A 9,539-nucleotide genomic window follows, 5' to 3' on the forward strand; every position below is an offset into this window, starting at 1 on the left:
GGGGTGGGGATAGGTGGGATTACATTAATGAGATCTGACGGTTGAGGTTATTTGTTAGTAATTATAAAAATAAATTAACGATCAGATGTTTCTAATTTTTCTGGGATTTTTTAGCTTATTTCTCTTTTTTCTGGGAAACTCATCAATTACTTTTTAATATAAATAGATATGATGGTAGCATGAGGATTCGCTCTGTGTGTCAGCTTCTCCATACAAGAACGGAATGACACCACCGGAATGAGTTTCCATGGTACCATCCTATCCGACCATGATGTCCCTCGTGACTTCATGAGCTTCGCTAAACATACCATGTTATGTCAAATTTCAAGGGTAATAGTTCTCCATGAAGATGACATGGATTAGCTGGAGGCGGAGGACGAGGAGGTCCTAGCAAATGTGGATGAGGATGAGGATGAGGAGGTGGTAATTTTTTTACACCCATGCACATTAATTTTCATTGCCTTCAAACTATAGCTCTTTTCTTCCCTCTAGTTCCGTCATTTCTTTTCCGCCCTTTCCCTCCCTCCACTTCTTTTTTGCCATTTATCTCGCCAAAGACAAGAGAGAAGTCCACTTATCAACCCTCAACGGACCAGTTGGTTTAAAATTCAACATCGAACCCAGAAAACAATTACCGTATAACCTCTAATTTATCACACTCTTATGTCTTGCGCCTTTCTCCGTTAGAAAGTGGTTTTTCTCCAACGTGGCATCCCAATTAACTATTCTTCTTTGAGTTAACATGTGGTCCCACATGTCTTTCCAACCAATACAAACAGTGGTATGCAGTTAATAAAACGTCCAATGACAGTAATGACGCGTTGGATTACCGCCGGGTTCATCAAGGAAAAGGAGAACAATACTATGGAGGAAGTGGCAGAGAGATACTTGACTGAACTTGTGAACCGAAGCATACTATAGGTGGTCGAGAGGAATTATACCGGGCGGTTGAAATGTTGCCAGATGCATGATGTCATATGCCTTGTTGCCCTCAATAAAGCTGGTGAAGAATGCTTGGTAAAGTGTATGATGCCTCTAGAGAATTCTCAATAGGGCACACACGTCACATATCAATCCAGAGTGAAAATCTTCAACGACTGGGTGAACCTGATGCTACACATGTCCGTACAATCCATATTTTTAACAGGTATATCAATATTGATTTGCTGAGGCCTACCCTAGAATCTTCAAACCTGCTGTCGACTTTGGATCTGGAAGGTGTGTGATGCGGTAAACGTCTTGGCTTTCCTGTCCAGACGTGTTGCGTGTTAAATAGCTGGGTTGCAAGCCCGGATACGCGTACAGGTTGTTGGGATACATCTCTTGTAGAGAAAGAATACTAGAGATAAGAAAGATAAAGATTATATAGTATTTTAGCTAACTAACTACTCCACGGGATGATCTCGTACCGGCGCACCTCCTTGACGTACACGCAATATCTCATGTTTGACACCCTCCCTTAATCACAACTTCATCAAGTTGAGATTATGCTTGAAGTCTTCAAAGCTTCTTGTGGGTAGAGCTTTGGTGAAACCATCCGCAACTTGGTCTTGAGAGTGAATAAACCGAATATCCAAAAGTTTATTTGCAACTCTTTCTCGAACAAAGTGAAAATCTATCTCAATGTGTTTAGTTCTGGCATGAAAGACTGGATTCGCTGATAAATAGGTAGCACCTAAATTATCACACCACAAACAAGGAGCTCTAGTGCTTTTCATACCTAGTTCCTTTAAAATTGACTGCACCCATATGATCTCTGATGTTGCATTTGCCAATGCTTTGTATTCTGCCTCTGTACTAGATCTTGAAACTATGGCTTGCTTCCTGGCACTCCAAGATATCAAATTTGGTCCAAAGAAAACTGCAAAGCCACCAGTTGAACGTCTGTCAACTAGACAACCAGCCCAATCAGAGTCAGAGAAGGCACTGATAAGTGTAGAAGATGACTTGCTGAAATTTAGGCCAACATTCAGCGTATTTTTCACATATCTTACTATACGCTTTGCAGCAGTCATATGAACAGTAGTAGGTGCATGAAGAAACTGACACACTTTGTTAACAGCAAAGGAAATGTCTGGTCTAGTCAGTGTTAGGTATTGAAGTGCACCTACCAAACTTCTGTACTTTGTACCATTTTCTGAACTCAAGGGCTCTCCTTCAACAAGAGATAATTTTTCTGTGCTGGATAAAGGAGTGGGCGCAGGCTTACAACTTTGTAAACCAGACTTTTTTACCAAGTCTGTTGCATATTTTTCTTGAGAGAGGTGAAGACCATCCTTGTGTTGCTTTACCTCAATACCAAGAAAATAATGCAGATCTCCTAGATCCTTGAGGGAAAATTCTGTACTCAAATCTTTCAACAGTGCAGTTATAGCTTCATCAGATGAGCTTGTCACAATTATATCATCAACATATATGAGAACAAATATGGATATACTTGATTTGTTATAAATGAACAATGACGTGTCAGACTTTGAGGGAACAAAACCAAGTGCTTGCATCTTCTTACTGAGACGAGAATACCATGCTCTTGGTGCCTGCTTTAGTCCATACAATGCCTTGTCAAGTTTGCACACATGAAGTGGTGCATGTGTGTTTACAAATCCAGGTGGTTGTTTCATGTAAACCTCTTCTTCCAGAACACCATGGAGGAACGCGTTCTGAACATCTAGCTGACGTAGACTCCATTCCCTGGACACAGCAATGGACAAAACAAGACGGATAGTAGCAGCCTTTACAACTGGACTAAACGTGTCCTCATAGTCAATACCATACCGTTGTTTAAAACCCTTTGCAATGAGTCTAGCTTTGTAACGGTCAATGGTTCCATCAGCTTTCCTTTTAATCCTAAAAACCCACTTGTAGTCAATAAGATTTTTACCTCGTTGTGAAGGAACAAAGTGCCATGTTCTATTTTTCTTAAGTGCTATGATTTCATCATGCATTGCTTTTCACCAATTTGCATCACCCAAAGCTTCCTCGAGTGTATTGGGTTCTCCTGGTTCACTTGTACAGCATACCAGCCCATATTTTGTAGCGTGTTTATAATCAACAGGTTTAATTACCCCTTGTTGTAGTCGCGTTCGACATGGAGGAGTAGGAGCAGGCGCTTCTGTAGAGAGATCCGGCGCAGAGGATCCCGGGTCTGGATCGAACTGATCCTCACCCGATCACGAGGAGGATCCGCGCGGGCCTCCAGAAACAGCAGCGTCACCAGGCGATGTCGGAGCGGGATCTTCTGTGGTCGTGGGTCGTGGTGTGGAAGCCGATATCACCACAGAAGATCCGGGCCTGGAGGCGTCATCATGGCCCAATGATTGCCTGGGCCCCGGGCTGAGCAAACCTGCCCCCGCGTCCGCCTGACGAGTGGCGGCATGACATGTGTACACACGCAGTTGGGCCTGGCTCTGAACGCGGCCCGAGCCAGTACCGGCCCACCGCTTGTCAGGCGCGGAGTCGCGCACACGAGGGGGAGCGCTGCCGCCCACCAGGTTCTGCCGCGTGGCTGGTGCAGATTCGGCGGCGCGCCCGCCTGCTCCTGTTTCGGCTGGCGCGATAGAATCACTGCCAGGCGCGGGACCCGAGGATGATCTGCTGCCTGGTTGCAGCACCTACGCTGATCCCGAGGTGGATGTGTCCCTCGAGCCAGGACACGTGAAATAAGGGTCCGCGGCACCATTTTCTTCATTATTTTCTGTGATTTTTGCACTGTTTTCTTCTGCATCATCACAAAGCTCATGGAGACCATTAGTAGGGTTAGTCAACATATGATCATCACAATTTGTAATACCCCCTTGATCATAGCCGGAGAGATGAGAGGGTAAAAGCAAGATTTCCTTGCGGAGTAGGGCACCGACATTGGGATGAAGATCCGCAAAGGGAAATTTTGTCTCATCAAAAACAACAACACGTGAGATATATACCCTACCAGTGGAGATGTCAAGACACTTGACACCTCTGTGTTGTGCGCTATAGCCAAGAAAAGCACACCGTTTTGAGCGAAACATGAGCTTGCGTTGATTGTAAGGCCGAAGATTTGGCCAACACGCACACCCAAAGACACGAAGAGAGGTGTAATCAGGTTTCGTGTGGAGGAGACGTTCCATAGGTGTTTCATTATTTATGACACGGCTAGGAAGCATATTGATGATGTGAACGGCTGTTAGAAAGGCCTCATCCCAAAACTTGAGAGGCATGGAGGCTCCTGCGAGGAGGGCCAAGCCAACCTCGACAATGTGCCTATGCTTGCGTTGGGCTGACCCGTTTTGTTGGTGAGCGTGTGGGCATGATACTTGGTGTGATATTCCTATATTTTGGAAGAAGGAATTGAGTTTCTCGTATTCCCCTCCCCAATCAGATTGGACAACATTGATCTTACTGTCAAACTTTCTTTCAACGAGTGCTTGAAAGTTGTGAAAAACTTGAAACACATCAGATCTTTTTTTTTTGAGAAGATAGATCCATGAGAATTTGCTATAGTCATCGATAAAACTAACATAGTACGTGTGTCTACCAACAGAGGAGGCGGCCGGTCCCCACACATCAGAAAAGATCAATTGCAAAGGTTTAGTGGAGACACTAGTAGATATGGGATATGGTAATTGATGACTTTTAGCACACTGACATGAATCACAAATAGTTTCAACATTGCGCTCACCAACAAACGGGAGCTTATTTTTCCTAAGTATTTTTCAACCAAAGAAAACGAGGCATGTCCTAAACGATCATGCCATCGTGTGGACGAAAGCTTGATAGCACCACAAGCTTGTTTATTGAATCTTCTAAAGTCCGGAATCAACGGGTAGAGCCCTCGAACACATCTACCTTGATAGAGAACTTTCCTCGTGGCCTGATCCTTGATCAAAAAGAAGAAAGGATGAAATTCAAGAAAAACATGATTATCAATAGCAATTCTATGAACGGAGAGAAGATTCTTATGAGCACTAGAAACATGCAAGATTCTTTTGAGATGAATTTTACGACTAGGGGTATTAAAAATTGAGTGGCCAATGTGACTTATACCCATACCTTCACCACTGGCCGTATGAATTTGATCTTTGCCACGATATTTCTCCTTCATGGTGACTTTCTCGATTTCATTGGTGATGTGGTTGGTGGCACCACTGTCAACATACCTGTTTGTGTCAATTCCATAGGAGCCATCGGCCGCCGCAGCAACTTTCTCTTCATCTTGTGAGGAGTCGCCGTCATCTTCTTCGTAGCGGTACCAGCAGTCCTTTGCCGTATGGCCAGGCTTGCCGCAAATTTGGCAGCGAGGCAAGTCTGGACGGGACCGTTTGGAACCACCACTGCCACCACCACGGCGCCCTTTGGAGTTACCGGAGCGCTCGCCGCCGCGTGAATTGTTGGAGTAGTTGTTGGAGTAGCCACTTCCGCCGGAGCCGAACCTCCCCTTGCCACGGGAAGATGAACGCGAGCGAGAGCCACCACCACGGCCTTTGGATGCAGAGTTGGCCGACGATTTGAAGCCACCACCGGGACAATGATAATGTGCCATGCGTTGATCAAAGTTACTGAGCATGGCAAAAAGTTCATCGAGAGTTACCGGAGTGACACGGGCATCTAGTGCGGTGACGAGGGGCTGATAGTCTTGGTCCAGCCCGTGGATGATGTAGGAGATCAACTCGTCGTCCTGGATGGGTTTTCCCGCCGCGGCGAGTTCATCGGCGAGACCCCTCATGGCGGCGAAGAAGGTGGCCACCGGTTGATTGCCCTTCTGCGCATTGATCAGCGCTGTCCGGATGTTGTTGATGCGGCTGAGTGACTGTGACGAAAACATGTTCGCCAGTGCCACCCAAAGAGCGCGCGCCGTGGTGATCGTGGTCACCGTGATGAGCACTTCCTTGGAGAGGTGTTGGAGGAGATAGCCGAGGACCTGCTGATCCTCCCTCACCTAGAGCGGATGAAGGGGATTCGGCCCAGTGGTTTCCTTGCCGGCAGCGTCCTTGGTGGTGAGGACTTCGGCCGGCTCAGTCGTCGTGCCATCGATGTAGTGGAAGAGGCCAGCACCCCGTAGCTATGGCGTGATCTAAGTCCGCCACAGAACATAGTTGCCGCGAGTTAGCTTCTCCGGGGCTCCACCGCTGAGGGCCGACTGGAAGGAGGCGGAGGAGGAAGACATGGCTGCGCGCACTTGATGGAGATGGATAAGCTAGAGTTTCTGGTGGAAGAAGAAGGCTCTGTATACCATGTGCGATGCGGTAAACGTCTTGGCTTTCCTGGTCAGACGTGTTGCGTGTTAAATAGCTGGGTTGCGAGCCCGGATACGCGTACAGGTTGTTGGGATACATCTCTTGGAGAGAAAGAATACTAGAGATAAGAAAGATAAAGATTACATAGTATTCTAGCTAACTAACTACTCCACGGGATGATCTTGTACCGGCGCACCTCCTTGACGTACACGCAATATCTCATGTTTGACAGAAGGTACACGTGTCAAGATGCTGCCTACCGATATATTCAACTTGTTCAGTCAGTGGTATTTGGGCCTTAGAGGTACTGATATTGAAAGTCTGCCTGAAGAAATAGGATTGTTGCAAAACTTGGTAGGATTGGATGCTTTCAATGGTGCACTGCCGTATTTACCAGACAACATTGTAAAACTTCAGAGGTTGAGATACCTGTTTGCATGTAATGTTGGCCAACCAGGAGAGCTTAAGCCTTTTACTGCATGCTCTGTAATGCGTGGAAGCAAGCTCAGAAATTCTGCAGGGTGTAGCAGCTTTAAACGAGACATTTGGCGTCTGCGACATGGAAACTAAACACTCTGCGGACTTGACAAATGCTATCAAAGAAACAAGGCATCTTCTGCATCTAGTAATCACAGCTACAAGCGAGAAGGAGGTGCTGCAGCTAGAGGGACTTTGTTTACCCGTAATGATGTACAAAGTTGTTTTAGAAGGGCAGCACAAGAAGACATCAATACCTCAGTTTATGTCATCTTGGTCATGCCTTATTAGAATTACTTATCTGCGGCCGGCATTCTCCAAAATTGACGAGGAATCGTTTTCCAGTTTGTTGACGCTACATGGTTTATGTTACCTTGCGCTTGTCAAGGCTTTTGAAGTGAAGAAGTTGCACTTCACTGCAGGGTCTTTTCCAAAACTTCGGCTTCTATTGATATGGGATGCACCGCAGCTCAACCAGAAATAGAAGAGGGTGCAATGGCAAGCCTTACTGAATCCTTCTTGGAAAACTGCCCTGAACTGAAGTTTCTTCCTCATGGTGTTGAGCATCTCACAACCCTTGAAGAATTACATCTGAGTGACACATCAGAAGAGCTCATAGAGAAATTTCATCAAAAGAGAGAACCAAAGGAATGCTCTAGTTATCTTACAATGATAAGTCACATCAAAAGGGTTACTGCTGTACCAATAAAGAAAGGCTTACGGAAAAGGATTTAGTGACTGGATGATTAGTTACTGCCCTAGCTATAGCTATAGGTAAGGGTTGGCTATTGTTTAGAAGTAAATAGGCTCTAAGTGATGGATTATATTCATTTCCGTTTACATTGTTGATATATTTGTTCACCCTTCATATCTCAAGAAACTGTATTTGTTCACCTAGAAACGCTCACATAGCCTTTGTCGAAAAAAAAAGAATCGTTCACATAGCAATATCTTGCTTATTTTTTACTCCCTCCATTCCAAAATAAGTGACTCAACTTTGTACTAACTTTGTACAAAAATTAGTACAAAGTTGAGTCACTTATTTTGGGACGGAGCGAGTACTTCCTAACTCCATTGGCAGGCCTTGTGATTGTCAAGAGCTGGAGCTGTTCCACTTGCAGAACGCCAGCATCATCTCAAGGGCTCCAGGAGAACAAAGTTCAATGGTTGTAAGTAATATTCAACCTTGGAAACGGAATCACTGCAATCTGAACGAATAATGAATGGTGCGTTTCATCAGCCGAAGTCCAAATTTGGATTGACTGACGATAGGTGGCGCTTTTCAATTGTTCAAGGGTGAGCCTTCTTTATTATGAATTTGGTTCTCATGATTGTCTGGAAGCCAGACTTTCGCCATACCCAGTCTTCAGGTTATGTATTCCTTGTTTTGTTTGCTGTTACTTCGGTCTGTTTTCATGTCCTGAGCCGGGAGCGATACATGGTGCCAAGCATGGATACTTGAGCCACTTTAGTTGCTACTACCTCCGTCCGCGAATAAGTGTACATCTAGCATTTGTCTTAAGTCAAAGTTTTAAAACTTTGACCAATTTTATAGAAAAAAGTACCAGCATTTATGGCACTAAATTAGTATCACTAGATTCATTTTGAAATATAGTTTAATAATATACCAATTTGATGTCATATATGTTATTACTCTTTCTCTATAAAGTTGGTCAAAATTTTAAAACTTTGACTTAGACCAAAACGTAGAAGTACACTTATTTGCGGACGGAGGGAGTATGTTTTGTTTCTACGTGTAAGGCATTTTGGTGTGTAATAAAGCGTGGATTACTTCTAGCAGTGGAATCTCTGAAGATTGCATGTAAGCAAGCATGTGGAGAACATGACAGTCGTGGAAAGGTGTCGGTGTTGAATGTATAGGTTGTTTAAGCTATATTTATTGCCACCAGTCGATTGTTCAGTTGCTTGTTATCTCGGGTAAGCTAGTTTGTTGTCTCTGACCCGTCATTGTAGTTGCTTTAGCCGGAATAGTATTTTGAGGAAAAGAACAATGCTAAACCCTCAAGGAATGGCTGATAATACTTATGTTACTGTACCAACAATCTTGTTGTCCTGATTAAGGAATACTACTTATGTGTGTTGCTGTTATTACTGAGGTAATTAATTATTCTCAATGTGTCTTTATGAATTCAGACAGCATGTGGTCGGTTAATCATCACCTTGGTGTGACCTTGGTCATTGTCTCGAGGATGACGTCCATTGATCCTTGAGAGCCTGGGAGCATGCAAAACTGCTGAATATGTAGTAGTAGGTACTCAAAGACATGAGTCGCATACACAAGTGTAGCTATAGTTTGTTTGAGCCTAGCTACCTCATATGCATCGGTCAAATCTCGTAGTACGTAGCATAATACGAGGTATATATTTCCTGTCGCTGCCTTACAAGCCAAGATAGTTTGTTGAACAAGCCAAGATGGATGGACACAAGCAAGCGCAGTGCGAGCCAATCTAAGCTGGTAAATCATTCAGGCATTATTCATGTAGATCGCTGGCTCGTTATGGCCTTCTTCAGGTTCAGTTGAGACGGAAAGCTGAAGACGCAAGACAAAGTTTCACTCTGCTTGTTCAGACGAAATTTTATTTCATAGCGTCCGGAGAACCTAAAGAGCATTAAAGTTTGGCTGGCTGGCAACCTAGTTGTGGAGGGTTCGCCATCACATGGTTTAATTCAGAGGTGGCTGACAGCAACTTTGTCCACTCTTTCTGAATTTATGCAGCATGAGCAATGTATCTGGACCAGGCGACTGCTGCCTTGCCATCCAAAAGAGAGTTTAAACAGCGTGCAGCTTTGATTATAAGTGGATATGAACGATATGGCCATAGAATACAG

General features: G+C 44.5%; 1 pseudogene; it reads left to right on the top strand.

Annotated features, from left to right (window-relative positions):
- Positions 1–813: 813 nt before the first annotated feature.
- On the top strand, positions 814–8,221 carry LOC147962795 (disease resistance protein RPM1-like; annotated as a pseudogene).
- The last annotated feature ends 1,318 nt before the right edge of the window (positions 8,222–9,539 follow it).

The sequence above is a fragment of the Triticum urartu genome, chromosome 7A (genome assembly GCF_056163025.1).
Source record: "Triticum urartu cultivar PI428250 chromosome 7A, HENAU_Tu73, whole genome shotgun sequence".
Lineage (NCBI taxonomy): Eukaryota > Viridiplantae > Streptophyta > Magnoliopsida > Poales > Poaceae > Triticum > Triticum urartu.